The following is a 19,544-nucleotide window of genomic DNA, read 5'->3' as shown; positions in this document are numbered from 1 at the left end:
AGACACATTAGCCGAGACACATTAGCCAAGACACCTTAGCCAAGACACCTTAGCCAAGACACATTAGCCAAGACACATTAGCCAAGACACATTAGCCGAGACACCTTAGCCAAGACACCTTAGCCAAGACACCTTAGCCAAGACACATTATACAAGACACATTAGCCGAGACACATTAGCCAAGACACCTTAGCCAAGACACATTAGCCAAGACACATTAGCCAAGACACATTAGCCAAGACACCTTAGCCAAGACACCTTAGCCAAGACACATTAGCCAAGACACATTAGCCAAGACACATTAGCCAAGACACCTTAGCCAAGACACCTTAGCCAAGACACATTAGCCAAGACACCTTAGCCAAGACACCTTAGCCAAGATACATTAGCCAAGACACCTTAGCCAAGACACCTTAGCCAAGACACCTTAGCCAAGACACATTAGCCAAGACACATTAGCCAAGACACATTAGCCAAGACACCTTAGCCAAGACACATTAGCCAAGATAAATTAGCCAAGACACATTAGCCAAGACACCTTAGCCAAGACACATTAGCCAAGACACATTAGCCAAGACACCTTAGCCACGACACCTTAGCCAAGACACATTAGCCAAGACACATTAGCCAAGACACCTTAGCCAAGACACATTAGCCAAGACACCTTAGCCAAGACACCTTAGCCAAGACACGTTAGCCAAGACACTTTAGCCAAGACACCTTAGCCAAGACACATTAGCCAAGACACCTTAGCCATGACACATTAGCCAAGACACATTAGCCAAGACACATTAGCCAAGACACCTTAGCCAAGACACCTTAGCCAAGACACATTAGCCAAGACACATTAGCCAAGACACCTTAGCCAAGACACATTAGCCAAGACACATTAGCCAAGACACATTAGCCGAGACACCTTAGCCGAGACACATTAGCCAAGACACATTAGCCAAGACACATTAGCCAAGACACATTAGCCAAGACACCTTAGCCAAGACACCTTAGCCAAGACACATTAGCCAAGACACCTTAGCCAAGACACCTTAGCCAAGACACATTAGCCAAGACACCTTAGCCAAGACACATTAGCCAAGACACATTAGCCAAGACACCTTAGCCAAGACACATTAGCCAAGACACATTAGCCAAGACACCTTAGCCAAGACACCTTAGCCAAGACACCTTAGCCAAGACACATTATCCAAGACACATTAGCCGAGACACATTAGCCAAGACACCTTAGCCAAGACACCTTAGCCAAGACACATTAGCCAAGACACCTTAGCCAAGACACCTTAGCCAAGACACCTTAGCCAAGACACCTTAGCCAAGACACCTTAGCCAAGACACCTTAGCCAAGACACCTTAGCCAAGACACCTTAGCCAAGACACATTAGCCAAGACACATTAGCCGAGACACCTTAGCCAAGACACCTTAGCCAAGACACCTTAGCCAAGACACATTATCCAAGACACATTAGCCGAGACACATTAGCCAAGACACCTTAGCCAAGACACCTTAGCCAAGACACATTAGCCGAGACACATTAGCCAAGACACATTAGCCAAGACACATTAGCCAAGACACATTAGCCAAGACACCTTAGCCAAGACACATTAGCCAAGACACCTTAGCCAAGACACCTTAGCCAAGACACCTTAGCCAAGACACCTTAGCCAAGATACATTAGCCAAGACACCTTAGCCAAGACACCTTAGCCAAGACACATTAGACGAGACACCTTAGCCAAGACACCTTAGCCAAGACACATTATACAAGACACATTAGCCGAGACACATTAGCTAAGACACATTAGTCAAGATACCTTAGCGAAGACACATTAGCCAAGACACATTAGCCGAGACACATTAGCCATGACACATTAGCCAAGACACATTAGCCATGACACCTTAGCCAAGACACCTTAGCCAAGACACATTAGCCAAGACACATTAGCCAAGACACATTAGCCAAGACACCTTAGCCGAGACACCTTAGCCGAGACACATTAGCCAAGACACCTTAGCCAAGACACCTTAGCCAAGACACCTTAGCCAAGACACATTAGCCAAGAAACCTTAGCCGAGACACCTTAGCCAAGACACCTTAGCCAAGACACATTAGCCAAGACACATTAGCCAAGACACATTAGCCGAGACACATTAGCCAAGACACATTAACCAAGACACCTTAGCGAAGACACATTAGCCAAGACACATTAGCCGAGACACATTAGCCATGACACATTAGCCAAGACACATTAGCCATGACACCTTAGCCAAGACACCTTAGCCAAGACACATTAGCCAAGACACATTAGCCAAGACACATTAGCCAAGACACCTTAGCCAAGACACATTAGCCAAGACACATTAGCCGAGACACCTTAGCCGAGACACCTTAGCCAAGACACATTAGCCGAGACACCTTAGCCAAGACACCTTAGCCAAGACACATTAGCCAAGACACATTAGCCAAGACACCTTAGCCAAGACACCTTAGCCAAGACACATTAGCCGAGACACATTAGCCATGACACATTAGCCAAGACACATTAGCCATGACACCTTAGCCAAGACACCTTAGCCAAGACACATTAGCCAAGACACATTAGCCAAGACACATTAGCCAAGACACATTAGCCAAGACATCTTAGCCAAGACACATTAGCCAAGACACCTTAGCCAAGACACCTTAGCCAAGACACATTAGCCAAGACACCTTAGCCAAGACACATTAGCCAAGACACCTTAGCCAAGACACATTAGCCAAGACACATTAGTTAAGACACCTTAGCCAAGACACCTTAGCCAAGACACATTAGCCAAGACACATTAGCCAAGACACCTTAGCCAAGACACCTTAGCCAAGACATGTTAGCCAAGACACATTTGCCAAGACACCTTAGCCAAGACACATTAGCCAAGACACATTAGCCAAGACACATTAGCCAAGACACATTAGCCGAGACACCTTAGCCAAGACACATTAGCCAAGACACCTTAGCCAAGACACCTTAGCCAAGACACCTTAGCCAAGACACATTAGCCAAGACACATTTGCCGAGACACCTACACCGCTCCAGGAAAGCAGCCGGGCGACCCATCAGCTCTAAGGCCTTTGGGGCTCACTGATTCCCTGGCTAAGGTACAGGAAATTCCTATTCTGGATCGCCTGACAGTGCACACGGAAGGTCCGCTTGGACTTTCTAAGCGGCAGTTTGGATTTCGGAAGAAGCGCTCAACAGTCGACGCAATGTTGGCAGTGCTGGAGACGGGATATGCTGCGTTGCGGAGAAAAAGGTCCGGTGCACGTTACTGCGCGTTGATTACAATCGATGTAAAAAACGCCTTTAACAGTGCTAGCTGGGAGGCAATTGCTGCTGCGTTGGAGCGCATGGAGGTTCCCCCGTACTTGTGCAGGCTCTTGAGTAATTATCTTCAAGGACGGGTGCTACAATATGACACGGAGGAAGGAGTCCGGACAACCTCGATTACGGCAGGCGTCCCACAGGGATCAGTTTTAGGACCCACTCTGTGGAACGTCATGTATGACGGGGTGCTGACTCTCGCACTGCCACCAGGAGCTCAATTGATCGGGTTTGCAGATGACATCGCCCTTACAATAACCGGCGAAACGATTGAGGAGATCGAGATGCTGGCAACGGACGCAGTCAACAGGATTGATAGGTGGATGAGAGGGGTAAAGCTGCAAATTGAGCACGCGAAGACGAAGTTTATAGTCATCAGCAGCCACAGGGAAGTACAGAAAGCTACGATATTGGTTGGCTCGCACCACATTGAGTCTACCAGATATCTAAAATATCTCGGAGTCATAATCGACGATCGGCTGAACTTCAAGCAGCACCTCTTAGAAGTGTGTGGGAAGGCTATGAAGACCGCAAATATGATGGCAACATTCATGCCAAATATAGGTGGACCAAGCAGCAACATTAGGCGCCTACACGCTAATGTAGCTACGTCCGTAGTGAGGTACGGAGCCCCTGCGTGGGCGCACATCATGTCGGCGAAGCAGAACCGGAAAGCTGTGGATAAGGTACACAGACGATTGGTCATGCGTGTTACCAGTGCGTATCGTACCATATCGTATGATGCGGTATGCGTAATTGCGGGAATCATGCCGCTCTACATCACCCTTGAAGAAGACGCGAAGAACTTCCGCAACGCACGCTCGGGGGAACCTCTTGCTGATGGAGCAGTTAAGTCGGAGTCAAAGAGGAAATGGCAGGTGGCTTGGAGCAACTCGGCGAAAGGGAGATGGACCTATTCCTTGATCCCCGACGTTGAAACGTGGCTGGGAAGGAAACATGGCGAAGTGAACTTCTTCGTCACACAATTTCTCTCCGGTCATGGCTGTTTCAGGAACTACCTGCATAGATTCCGACATGCCGCTTCACCACGATGCCCAGCATGCGGGGACGTAGATGAGACAGCTGAACACGTTTTGTTCTACTGTCCTAGATTCGCTGAGGAGCGCCGGCAATTGAGCGACAAGTGCGGAACGGCAGTGAACGCGTCGAACATCCTGCAAGTGATGTTGCAGAGTGCAGATCTGTGGAAGGCAGCTGAAACGGCGATGCGATCGATTCTGGTGAAACTGCAGAAACAGTGGCGACAAGATCAACGGTTTGGTCTCGCATGAGTGTGTGCTGTGCTGTGTATGTGATGTCCAGTGTTGTGTTGCGTTGTGAAAAAATTAAAAAAAAAAACAAACAAAAGTGTTGCTTGTTGCTAGCGCGTATCATAAGACAGACTGAGTGCCACAGCACTGCCCCTCCCAAGAAGTAATACCGCGAGGTGATTCCGTGGGAGGGTGCACAGGGTTCAAGGAGAGTTTTTTACTGGGTAAAAATCCCATGTCCCCCATTGTGGGTGTCTTACGAAGATTTTAAACTCCTTGTAAAAAAAAAAAAAAAAAAAAAAAAAAAAATTTGCCGAGACACCTTAGCCAAGACACATTAGCCAAGACACATTAGCCAAGACACATTAGCCATGACACCTTAGCCAAGACACCTTAGCCAAGACACATTAGCCAAGACACATTAGCCAAGACACATTAGCCAAGACACATTAGTCAAGAAACCTTAGCCAAGACACATTAGCCAAGACACATTAGCCAAGACACCTTAGCCAAGACACCTTAGCCAAGACACCTTAGCCAAGATACATTAGCCAAGACACATTAGCCAAGACACCTTAGCCAAGACACCTTAGCCAAGACACATTAGCCAAGACACATTAGCCAAGACACCTTAGCCAAGACACCTTAGCCAAGACACCTTAGCCAAGACACCTTAGCCAAGACACATTAGCCAAGACACCTTAGCCAAGATACATTAGCCAAGACACATTAGCCGAGACACATTAGCCATGACACATTATCCAAGACACATTAGCCGAGACACATTAGCCAAGACACCTTAGCCAAGACACCTTAGCCAAGACACATTAGCCAAGACACCTTAGCCAAGACACCTTAGCCAAGACACCTTAGCCAAGACACCTTAGCCAAGACACATTAGCCAAGACACATTAGCCAAGACACATTAGCCAAGACACATTAGCCAAGACACCTTAGCCAAGACACATTAGCCAAGACACATTAGCCAAGACACATTAGCCAAGACACATTAGTCAAGAAACCTTAGCCAAGACACATTAGCCAAGACACCTTAGCCAAGACACCTTAGCCAAGACACCTTAGCCAAGACACCTTAGCCAAGATACATTAGCCAAGACACCTTAGCCAAGACACCTTAGCCAAGACACCTTAGCCAAGACACCTTAGCCAAGACACATTAGCCAAGACACATTAGCCAAGACACATTAGTCAAGAAACCTTAGCCAAGACACATTAGCCAAGACACATTAGCCAAGACACCTTAGCCAAGACACCTTAGCCAAGACACCTTAGCCAAGATACATTAGCCAAGACACCTTAGCCAAGACACCTTAGCCAAGACACCTTAGCCAAGACACATTAGCCAAGACACATTAGCCAAGACACCTTAGCCAAGACACCTTAGCCAAGACACATTAGCCAAGACACCTTAGCCAAGACACATTAGCCAAGACACATTAGCCAAGACACATTAGCCAAGACACATTAGCCAAGACACATTAGCCGAGACACCTTAGCCAAGACATGTTAGCCAAGACACCTTAGCCAAGACACATTAGCCAAGACACCTTAGCCAAGACACCTTAGCCAAGACACATTAGCCAAGACACCTTAGCCAAGACACATTAGCCGAGACACATTAGCCAAGACACCTTAGCCAAGACACATTAGCCAAGACACATTAGCCAAGACACCTTAGCCAAGACACATTAGCCAAGACACATTAGCCGAGACACATTAGCCAAGACACCTTAGCCAAGACACCTTAGCCAAGACACATTAGCCAAGACACCTTAGCCAAGACACCTTAGCCAAGACACCTTAGCCAAGACACATTAGCCAAGACACATTAGCCAAGACACATTAGCCAAGACACATTAGCCAAGACACCTTAGCCAAGACACATTAGCCAAGACACCTTAGCCAAAACACCTTAGCCAAGACACATTAGCCAAGACACCTTAGCCAAGACACATTAGCCAAGACACATTAGCCAAGACACATTAGCCAAGACACATTAGCCAAGACACATTAGCCGAGACACCTTAGCCAAGACATGTTAGCCAAGACACATTAGCCAAGACACATTAGCCAAGACACCTTAGCCAAGACACCTTAGCCAAGACACATTAGCCAAGACACCTTAGCCAAGACACATTAGCCGAGACACATTAGCCAAGACACCTTAGCCAAGACACATTAGCCAAGACACATTAGCCAAGACACCTTAGCCAAGACACATTAGCCAAGACACATTAGCCGAGACACCTTAGCCAAGACACCTTAGCCAAGACACCTTAGCCAAGACATATTAGCCAAGACACCTTAGCCAAGACACCTTAGCCAAGACACATTAGCCAAGACACATTAGCCAAGACACATTAGCCGAGACACCTTAGCCAAGACACCTTAGCCAAGACACCTTAGCCAAGACACATTATCCAAGACACATTAGCCGAGACACATTAGCCAAGACACCTTAGCCAAGACACCTTAGCCAAGACACATTAGCCAAGACACATTAGCCAAGACACATTAGCCAAGACACCTTAGCCAAGACACCTTAGCCAAGACACCTTAGCCAAGACACCTTAGCCAACACACTTAAGCCAAGACACCTTAGCCAAGACACCTTAGCCAAGACACCTTAGCCAACACACCTTAGCCAAGACACCTTAGCCAAGACACCTTAGCCAAGACACCTTAGCCAAGACACATTAGCCAAGACACCTTAGCCAAGACACCTTAGCCAAGACACCTTAGCCAAGACACCTTAGCCAAGATACATTAGCCAAGACACCTTAGCCAAGACACCTTAGCCAAGACACATTAGCCAAGACACCTTAGCCAAGACACCTTAGCCAAGACACATTAGCCGAGACACATTAGCCATGACACATTAGCCAAGACACATTAGCCATGACACCTTAGCCAAGACACCTTAGCCAAGACACATTAGCCAAGACACATTAGCCAAGACACATTAGCCAAGACACATTAGCCAAGACACATTAGCCAAGACATCTTAGCCAAGACACATTAGCCAAGACACATTAGCCAAGACACCTTAGCCAAGACACATTAGCCAAGACACCTTAGCCAAGACACATTAGCCAAGACACCTTAGCCAAGACACATTAGCCAAGACACATTAGTTAAGACACCTTAGCCAAGACACCTTAGCCAAGACACATTAGCCAAGACACATTAGCCAAGACACCTTAGCCAAGACACCTTAGCCAAGACACCTTAGCCAAGACACATTTGCCAAGACACCTTAGCCAAGACACATTAGCCAAGACACATTAGCCAAGACACATTAGCCGAGACACCTTAGCCAAGACACATTAGCCAAGACACCTTAGCCAAGACACCTTAGCCAAGACACCTTAGCCAAGACACATTAGCCAAGACACATTTGCCGAGACACCTTAGCCAAGACACATTAGCCAAGACACATTAGCCAAGACACATTAGCCGAGACACATTAGCCAAGACACATTAGCCAAGACACATTAGCCAAGACACATTAGCCAAGACACCTTAGCCAAGACACCTTAGCCAAGACACATTAGCCAAGACACATTAGCCAAGACACCTTAGCCAAGACACCTTAGCCAAGACACATTAGCCAAGACACCTTAGCCAAGACACCTTAGCCAAGACACATTAGCCAAGACACATTAGACAAGACACCTTAGCCAAGACACCTTATCCAAGACACATTAGCCAAGACACATTAGCCAAGACACATTAGCCGAGACACATTAGCCAAGACACATTAGCCAAGACACATTAGCCAAGACACATTAGCCAAGACACCTTAGCCAAGACACATTAGCCAAGACACATTAGCCAAGACACCTTAGCCAAGACACCTTAGCCAAGACATATTAGCCAAGACACCTTAGCCAAGACACCTTAACCAAGACACATTAGCCAAGACACATTAGCCAAGACACATTAGCCGAGACACCTTAGCCAAGACACCTTAGCCAAGACACCTTAGCCAAGACACATTATCCAAGACACATTAGCCAAGACACATAAGCCGAGACACATCCCAGTCATGCAAAAGCGAGTTCATGCGGTCGAGTTTCTTTTGTTCTCATGGTCCCTAACGGGTCTGTTCGGAACCCTCCGCGGAGTCCCGGAGGAAGACATTTAGCGACCACACGCACACACTCAAACCGGGTTGGTATATAAAGCCCCGCGTAGCCACGCCCGCTTCAGTCGCCCGCGAGCGTTCGTAGCGTGTGGATCTATGCCGGATTTTAGCAAAAAAAAAAAATGAATGAATTCCAGAAAATAAAAACGTCAGGGGGCTTCCTCAAATTCACTCTCTCGTGAGAGCGTGAGAGAATCTTTTTTCCCCATACAATTTCCTTGGAGCTTTTGCTGAAATGATAGAGAACATTGGATTAGAAATTGGTGTAGAAGAAAGTCATGCTTACATTTGCGCCATCCGACCAGTCGTTGAGGGGGTACGTTGTGTACCGTATATAAATGAAGCTGAATGGGAATGGATTTCACTGCACGTATGATGCAAAAAATAATTCTTTCGTGCTTTTAGATAATTTTTGGGGAAAAATATTGCATGTCAGGTTTGTTTCCTACCATACGGCCGTTCCGATAAAAAATATTAGACGCTGTTTGGACCTTTTCAACTACCCTCAAGGTGTGGTTTAATGGAAAATTTCTTTAAACACACATAAATACGAGGTAGCTGCTACACGTGCTAATTTTTTCCCATGAGCGTTCAGACAGACGACAGGTAACTAGCACTGTTCGTTGTCGCTACGCGCCTATACATGCGGAAGGTGTTACTGGTTCTTGTAGGCAGGTAATGAACACAGGATGCTATGTAGGTTCGACTAGAGGAAACCGAATACCTCTGATGATAACTGAGTTATACCACAAACCATTGCTTGGCCAAGAAATGGTTACCGGCTAAACACCGACTCGCGTACCAGTGATGCGTTGGGGTACATAGGTAAAGAATATGAATGTTAAAGGATGCGTCGATTAGGTGTCGCACGATGGGACTAGGGGCAGTGAACGATCAATTTAAAAGCTGTTCAAAAGCCCTAAATTTTTCAAAACAGTTGTTCATAAGTAGGTCAACACTGTCCTTTACACTTTTATCTAAATCGTATGTTTGAAAGAATTTAAAAATTAAATTTGTGACGCTGAAGCAATCCCCGATATATTTAATCAAAATAACATGGTTAATCAATTGTATAAAAATCTGCAAAAATCTTTAATGCACATTACATTAAATGTTTAAGACACATTAGCCGAGACACCTTAGCCAAGACACATTAGCCGAGACACATTTGTCAAGACACCTTAGCCAAGACACATTACCCAAGACACCTTAGCCAAGACACCTTAGCTAAGACACCTTAGCCAAGACACCTTAGCCAAGACACCTTAGCCAAGACACATTAGCCGAGACACATTAGCCAAGACACCTTAGCCAAGACACATTAGCCAAGACACCTTAGCCAAGACACCTTAGCCAAGACACCTTAGCCAAGACACATTAGCCAAGACACCTTAGCCAAGACACATTAGCCAAGACACCTTAGCCAAGACACATTAGCCAAGACACCTTAGCCAAGACACCTTAGCCAAGACACATTAGCCAAGACACCTTAGCCAAGACACATTAGCCAAGACACCTTAGCCAAGACACATTAGCCAAGACACATTAGCCAAGACACATTAGCCAAGACATATTAGCCAAGACACCTTAGCCAAGACACCTTAGCCAAGACACATGAGCCAAGACACATTAGCCAAGACACATTAGCCAAGACACCTTAGCCACGACACATTAGTCGAGACACCTTAGCCAAGACACCTTAGCCAAGACACCTTAGCCAAGACACATTAGCCGAGACACATTAGCCAAGACACCTTAGCCAAGCCACCTTAGCCAAGACACCTTAGCCAAGACACATTAGCCAAGACACATCAGCCGAGACACCTTAGCCAAGACACCTTTGCCAAGACACCTTAGCCAAGACACCTTAGAAACGACACATTAGCCAAGACACATTAGCCAAAACACATTAGCCAAGACACCTTAGCCAAGACACATTAGCCAAGACACATTAGCCAAGACACCTTAGCCAAGACACATTAGCCGAGACACATTAGCCAAGACACATTAGCCAAGACACATTAGCCGAGACACCTTAGCCAAGACACATTAGCCAAGACACATTAGCCAAGACACCTTAGCCAAGACACCTTAGCCAAGACACCTTAGCCAAGACACATTACCCAAGACACCTAAGCCAAGAGACCTTAGCCAAGACACCTTAGCCAAGACACATTAGCCAAGACACCTTAGCCAAGACACTTTAGCCAAGACACTCTAGCCGAGACACATTAGCCAAGACACATTAGCCAAGACACATTAGCCAAGACACCTTAGCCAAGACACATTAGCCGAGACACATTAGCCAAGACACCTTAGCCAAGACACATTAGCCAAGACACCTTAGCCAAGACACATAAGCCGAGACACATTAGCCAAGACACCTTAGCCAAGACACATTAGCCAAGACACCTTAGCCGAGACACATAAGCCAAGACACCTTAGCCAAGACACATTAGCCAAGACACTTTAGCCAAGACACATTAGCCAAGACACCTTAGCCAAGACACATTAGCCAAGACACCTTAGCCAAGACACATTAGCCAAGACACATTAGCCGAGACACATTAGCCAAGACACCTTAGCCAAGACAAATTAGCCAAGACACCTTAGCCAGGACACATTAGCCGAGACACATTAGCCAAGACACCTTAGCCAAGACACCTTAGCCAAGACACATTAGCCGAGACACATTAGCCAAGACACATTAGCCAAGACACCTTAGCCAAGACACATTAGCCAAGACACATTAGCCAAGACACCTTAGCCAGGACACATTAGCCAAGTCATATTAGCCGAGACACCTTAGCCGAGACACATTAGCCAAGACACATTAGCCAAGACACATTAGCCAAGACACATTAGCCGAGACACCTTAGCCAAGACACCTTAGCCAAGACACATAAGCCAAGACACCTTAGCCAAGACACATTAGCCGATACACCTTAGCCAGGACACATTAGCCAAGACACATAAGCCAAGACACCTTAGCCAAGACACCTTAGCCAAGACACATTAGCCAAGACACATTAGCCAAGACACATTAGCCGATACACCTTAGCCAGGACACATTAGCCAAGACACATTAGCCAAGACACATTAGCTGAGACACATTAGCCAAGACACATTAGCCAAGACACATTAGCCAAGACACATTAGCCGAGACACATTAGCCAAGACACCTTAGCCAAGACACATTAGCCGAGACACATTAGCCAAGACACCTTAGCTAAGACACATTAGCCGAGACACATTAGCCAAGACACCTTAGCCAAGACACCTTAGCCGAGACACATTACCCAAGACACCTTAGCCAAGACACATTAGCCAAGACACATTAGCCAAGACACATTAGCCGATACACCTTAGCCAGGACACATTAGCCAAGACACATTAGCCGAGACACATTAGCCAAGACACATTAGCCAAGACACATTAGCCAAAACACATTAGCCAAGACACCTTGGCCAAGACACATTGGCCAAGACACCTTAGCCAAGACACATTAGCCGCGACACCTTAGCCAAGACACATTAGCCGAGACACTTTAGCCAAGACACCTTAGCCAAGACACATTAGGCAAGACACCTTATCCAAGACACATAAGCCGAGACACATTAGCCAAGACACCTTAGCCAAGACACCTTAGCCAAGACACATTAGCCAAGACACCTCAGCCAAGACACCTTAGCCAAAACACGTTAGCCAAGACACATTATTCGAGACACCTTAGCCAAGACACCTTAGCCAAGACACATTAGCTAAGACACATTAGCCAAGACACGTTAGCCGAAACACATTACCCAAGACACATTAGCCAAGACACATTAGCCAAGACACATTAGCCAAGACACATTAGCCAAGACACCTTAGCCAAGACACATTAGCCGAGAAACCTTAGTCAAGACACCTTAGCCGAGACACATTAGCCAAGACACATTAGCCGAGACACATTAGACAAGACACCTTAGCCAAGACACATTAGCCGAGACACATTAGCCAAGACACCTTAGCCAAGACACCTTAGCCAAGACACCTTAGCCAAGACACATTAGCCAAGACACCTTAGCCAGGACACCTTAGCCAAGACACCTTAGCCAAGACACATTAGCCGAGACACATTAGCCAAGACACCTTAGCCAAGACACACTAGCCGCGACACATTAGCCAAGACACCTTAGCCAAGACACCTTAGCCAAGACACCTTAGCCAAGACACCTTAGCCAAGACACCTTAGCCAAGACACATTAGCCGAGACACCTTAGCCAAGACACCTTAGCCAAGACACATTAGCCAAGACACATTAGCCAAGACACCTTAGCCAAGACACCTTAGCCAAGACACCTTAGCCAAGACACACCTTAGCCAAGACACCTTAGCCAAGACACCTTAGCCAAGACACATTAGCCAAGACACCTTAGCCAAGACACATTAGCCAAGACACATTAGCCGAGACACCTTAGCCAAGACACATTAGCCGAGACATATTAGCCAAGACACATTAGCAAAGACACATTAGCCAAGACACCTTTGTCAAGACACATTAGCTAAGACACCTTAGCCAAGACACATTAGCCAAGACACATTAGCCAAGACACATTACCCAAGACACCTTAGCCAAGACACATTAGCCAAGACACATTAGCCAAGACACATTAGCCAAGACACCTTAGCCAAGACACCTTAGCCAAGACACATTAGCTAAGACACATTAGCCAAGACACCTTAGCCAAGACATATTAGCCGAGACACCTTAGCCAAGACACCTTAGCCAAGACCATTAAACGAGACACATTAGCCAAGACACCTTAGCCAAGACACATTAGACAAGACACATTAGCCAAGACACCTTAGCCAAGACACATTAGCCAAGACACCTTAGCCAAGACACCTTAGCCAAGACACATTAGCCGAGACACATTAGCCAAGACACCTTAGCCAAGACACATTAGCCAAGACACCTTAGCCAAGACACATTAGCCAAGACACCTTAGCCAAGACTCATTAGCCAAGACACCTCAGCCAAGACACCTTAGCCAAGACACATTAGCCGAGACTTATTAGCCAAGACACATTACCCAAGACACCTTAGCCAAGACACCTTAGCCAAGACACATAAGCTAAGACACATTAGCCAAGACACATTAGCCGAGACATATTAGCCAAGACACCTTAGCCAGGACACATTAGCCAAGACACTTTAGCCAAGACACATTAGCCGAGACACCTTAGCCAAGACACTTTAGCCAAGACACATGAGCCGAGACACATTAGCCAAGACACATTAGCCAAGACACCTTAGCCAAGACACATTAGAAAAGACACATTAGCCGAGACACATTAGCCAAGACACATTAGCCGAGACACATTAGCCAAGACACCTTAGCCAAGACACCTTAGCCAAGACACATTAGCCAAGACACATTAGCCAAGACACATTAGCCAAGACACCTTAGCCAAGACACCTTAGCCAAGACACCTTACCCAAGACACATTAGCCGAGACACATTACCCAAGACACATTAGCCAAGACACATTAGCCAAGACACCTTAGCCAAGACACATTAGCCAAGACACCTTAGCCAAGACACCTTAGCCAAGACACATTAACCGAGACACATTAACCAAGACACCTTAGCCAAGACACATTAGCCAAGACACATTAGCCAAGACACCTTAGCCAAGACACCTTAGATAAGACACCTTAGCCAAGACACCTTAGCCAAGACACATTAGCCAAGACACCTTAGCCAAGACACCTTAGCCAAGACACATTAGCCGAGACACATTGGCCAAGACTCCTTAGCCAAGACACATTAGCCGAGACACATTAGCCAAGACACCTTAGCCAAGACATATTAGCCGAGACACATTAGCCAAGACACCTTAGCCAAGACACATTAGCCAAGACACCTTAGCCAAGACACATTAGCCGAGACACATTAGCCAAGACACCTTAGCCAAGACACATTAGCCAAGACACCTTAGCCAAGACACATTAGCCAAGACACCTTAGCCAAGACACATTAGCCAAGACACATTAGCCAAGACACCTTAGCCAAGACACCTTAGCCAAGACACATTAGCCAAGACACATTAGCCGAGACACCTTAGCCAAGACACCTTAGCCAAGACACATTAGCCGAGACACATTAGCCAAGACACCTTAGCCAAGACACATTAGTCGATACACATTAGCCAAGACACCTTAGCCAAGACACATTAGCCAAGACACCTTAGCCAAGACACATTAGCCAAGACACCTTAGCCAAGACACATTAGCCAAGACACATTAGCCAAGACACATTAGCCAAGACACCTTAGCCAAGACACCTTAGCCAAGACACATTAGCTAAGACACATTAGCCAAGACACCTTAGCCAAGACATATTAGCCGAGACACCTTAGCCAAGACACCTTAGCCAAGACCATTAGCCGAGACACATTAGCCAAGACACCTTAGCCAAGACACATTAGACAAGACACATTAGCCAAGACACATTAGCCAAGACACCTTAGCCAAGACACCTTAGCCAAGACACATTAGCCGAGACACATTAGCCAAGACACCTTAGCCAAGACACATTAGCCAAGACACATTAGCCAAGACACCTTAGCCAAGACACATTAGCCAAGACACCTTAGCCAAGACACCTTAGCCAAGACACCTTAGCCGAGACACATTAGCCAAGACACCTTAGCCAAGACACCTTAGCAAAGACACCTTAGCCAAGACACATTAGCTAAGACACCTTAGCCAAGACACATTAGCCGAGACACATTAGCCAAGACACATTAGCCAAGACACCTTAGCCAAGACACCTTAGCCGAGACACATTAGCCAAGACACATTACCCAAGACACCTTAGCCAAGACACCTTAGCCAAAACACATTAGCTAAGACACATTAGCCAAGACACCTTAGCCAAGTCATATTAGCCGAGACACCTTAGCCAAGACACCTTAGCCAAGACACATTAGCCGAGACACATTAGAAAAGACACCTTAGCCAAGACACATTAGTCGAGACACATTAGCCAAGACACCTTAGCCAAGACACATTAGCCAAGACACATTAGCCAAGACACCTTAGCCGAGACACATTAGCCAAGACACATTACCCAAGACACCTTAGCCAAGACACCTTAGCCAAGACACATTAGCTAAGACACATTAGCCAAGACACCTTAGCCAAGACACATTAGCCAAGACACATTAGCCGAGACACATTAGCCAAGACACATAAGCCGAGACATATTAGCCAAGACACCTTAGCCAAGACACACTAGCCAAGACACCTTAGTCAAGACACCTTAGCCAAGACACATTAGCCGACACACATTACCCAAGACACCTTAGCCAAGACACCTTAGCCAAGACACCTTAGCCAAGACACCTTAGCCAAGACACATTAGCCGAGACACATTACCCAAGACACCTTAGCCAAGACACCTTAGCCAAGACACATTAGCCAAGACACATTAGCCAAGACACCTTAGCCAAGACACATTAGCCAAGACACATTAGCCAAGACACGTTAGTCAAGACACCTTAGCCAAGACACATTAGCCGAGACACCTTAGCCAAGACACCTTAGCCAAGACACCTTAGCCAAGACACCTTAGCTAAGACACATTAGCCAAGACACCTTAGCCAAGACACATTAACCGAGACACATTAGCCAAGACACATTAGCCAAGACACATTAGCCGAGACATATTAGCCAAGACACCTTAGCCAAGACACATTAGCCAAGACACATTAGCCAAGACACCTTAGCCAAGACACCTTTGCCAAGACACATTAGCCGAGACACATTGGCCAAGACACCTTAGCCAAGACACATTAGCCAAGACACATTAGCCAAGACACCTTAGCCAAGACACATTAGCCAAGACACCTTAGCCAAGACACCTTAGCCAAGACACATTAGCCGAGACATATTAGCCAAGACACCTTAGCCAAGACACATTAGCCAAGACACCTTAGCCAAGACACATTAGCCAAGACACCTTAGCCAAGACACCTTAGCCAAGACACATTAACCGAGACACATTAGCCAAGACACATTAGCCAAGACACATTAGCCAAGACACATTAGCCAAGACACATAAGCCGAGACACATTTGCCAAGACACCTTAGCCAAGACACCTTAGCCAAGACACATTAGCCAAGACACCTTAGCCAAGACACATTAGCCAAGACACCTTAGCCAAGACACATTAGCCGAGACACATTAGCCAAGACACCTTAGCCAAGACACATTAGCCAAGACACCTTAGCCTAGACACATAAGCCAAGACACATTAGCCGAGACACATTAGCCAAGACACCTTAGCCAAGACACATTAGCCAAGACACATTAGCCAAGACACCTTAGCCAAGACACCTTTGCCAAGACACATTAGCCGAGACACATTGGCCAAGACACCTTAGCCAAGACACATTAGCCAAGACACATTAGCCAAGACACCTTAGCCAAGACACATTAGCCAAGACACCTTAGCCAAGACACCTTAGCCAAGACACATTAGCCAAGACACATTAGCCAAGACACCTTAGCCAAGACACATTAGCCAAGACACCTTAGCCAAGACACATTAGCCGAGACACATTAGACAAGACACCTTAGCCAAGACACATTAGCCGAGCCACATTAGCCAAGACACCTTAGCCAAGACACATTAGGCAAGACACATTAGCCAAGACACATAAGCCGAGACACATTTGCCAAGACACCTTAGCCAAGACACCTTAGCCAAGACACATTAGCCAAGACACCTTAGCCAAGACACCTTAGCCAAGACACATTAGCCAAGACACCTTAGCCAAGACACATTAGCCGAGACACATTAGCCAAGACACCTTAGCCAAGACACATTAGCCAAGACACCTTAGCCTAGACACATTAGCCAAGACACATTAGCCGAGACACATTAGCCAAGACACCTTAGCCAAGACACATTAGCCAAGACACATTAGCCAAGACACATTAGCCAAGACACATTAGCCAAGACACCTTAGCCAAGACACCTTAGCCAAGACACCTTAGCCAAGACACCTTAGCCAAGACACATTAGCCAAAACACCTTAGCCAAGACACATTAGCCGAGACACCTTAGCCAAGACACCTTAGCCAAGACACATTAGCCAAGACACCTTAGCCAAGACACATTAGCCAAGACACATTAGCCGAGACACATTAGCCAATGCACATTAGCCGAGACATATTAGCCAAGACACCTTAGCCAAGACACATTAGCCAAGACACATTAGCCAAGACACCTTAGCCAAGACACCTTAGCCAAGACACGTTAGCCAAGACACCTTAGCCAAGACACATTAGCCAAGACACATTAGCCGAGACACATTAGCCAAGACACCTTAGCCAAGACACCTTAGCCAAGACACCTTAGCCAAGACACATTAGCCAAGACACATTAGCCAAGACACATTAGCCAAGACACATTAGCCAAGACACCTTAGCCAAGACACATTAGCCGATACACCTTTGCCAAGACACATTAGCCAAGACACATTAGCCAAGACACATTAGCCGAGACACATTAGCCAAGACACATTAGCCAAGACACCTTAGCCAAGACACATTAGCCGCGACACATTAGCCAAGACACCTTAGCCAAGACACATTAGCCAAGACACCTTAGCCAAGACACATTAGCCGAGACACATTAGCCGAGACACATTACCCAAGACACATTAGCCAAGACACCTTAGCCAAGACACCTTAGCCAAGACACATTAGCCGAGACACCTTAGCCAAGACACATTAGCCAAGACACCTTAGCCAAGACACATTAGCCAAGACACATTAGCCAAGACACCTTAGCCATGACACCTTAGCCAAGACACATTAGCCAAGAAACCCTAGTCAAGACACATTAGCCAAGACACCTTAGCCAAGACACATTATCCAAGACACATTAGCCGAGACACATTAGCCGAGACACCTTAGCCAAGACACATTAGCCAAGACACCTTAGCCAAGACACCTTAGCCAAGACACCTTAGCCAAGACACCTTAGCCAAGACACATTAGCCGAGACACATTAGCCAAGACACCTTAGCCAAGACACCTTAGCCAAGACACATTAGCCGCGACACATTAGCCAAGACACCTTAGCCAAGACACCTTAGCCAAGACACCTTAGCCAAGACACATTAGCCGAGACACCTTAGCCAAGACACCTTAGCCAAGACACCTTAGCCAAGACACATTAGCCAAGACACCTTAGCCGAGACACCTTAGCCAAGACACATTAGCCGAGACACATTAGCCAAGACACCTTAGCCAAGACACATTAGCCAAGACACCTTAGCCAAGACACCTTAGCCAAGACACATTAGCCAAGACACATTAGCCAAGACACCTTAGCCAAGACACCTTAGCCAAGACACCTTAGCCAAGACACATTAGCCAAGACACATTACCCAAGACACCTTAGCCAAGACACCTTAGCCAAGACACATTAGCTAAGACACCTTAGCCAAGACACATTAGCCGAGACACATTAGCCAAGACACATTACCCAAGACACCTTAGCCAAGACACCTTAGCCGAGACACATTAGCCAAGACACATTACCCAAGACACCTTAGCCAAGACACCTTAGCCAAGACACATTACCAAAGACACCTTAGCCAAGACACATTAGCCAAGACACCTTAGCCAAGACCCATTAGCCAAGACACATTAGCCAAGACACCTTTGC

The 19,544-nt window shown here is 46.5% G+C and overlaps 1 long non-coding RNA gene across 1 annotated transcript in view; it reads right to left on the bottom strand.

The window, feature by feature from the left end:
* Positions 1–19,544, bottom strand: part of LOC125762973 (uncharacterized) — an 84,461-nt gene that overhangs the window by 26,424 nt on the left and 38,493 nt on the right. Inside the window, exon 5 of the long non-coding RNA XR_007418286.1 lies at positions 1,855–2,498. This is a non-coding gene — a long non-coding RNA (uncharacterized LOC125762973). The remainder of the gene's footprint in view (positions 1–1,854; positions 2,499–19,544) is intronic.

The sequence above is a fragment of the Anopheles funestus genome, chromosome 2RL (genome assembly GCF_943734845.2).
Source record: "Anopheles funestus chromosome 2RL, idAnoFuneDA-416_04, whole genome shotgun sequence".
Taxonomy (NCBI): domain Eukaryota; kingdom Metazoa; phylum Arthropoda; class Insecta; order Diptera; family Culicidae; genus Anopheles; species Anopheles funestus.
This window is presented reverse-complemented; position numbering and strand designations above follow the sequence as displayed.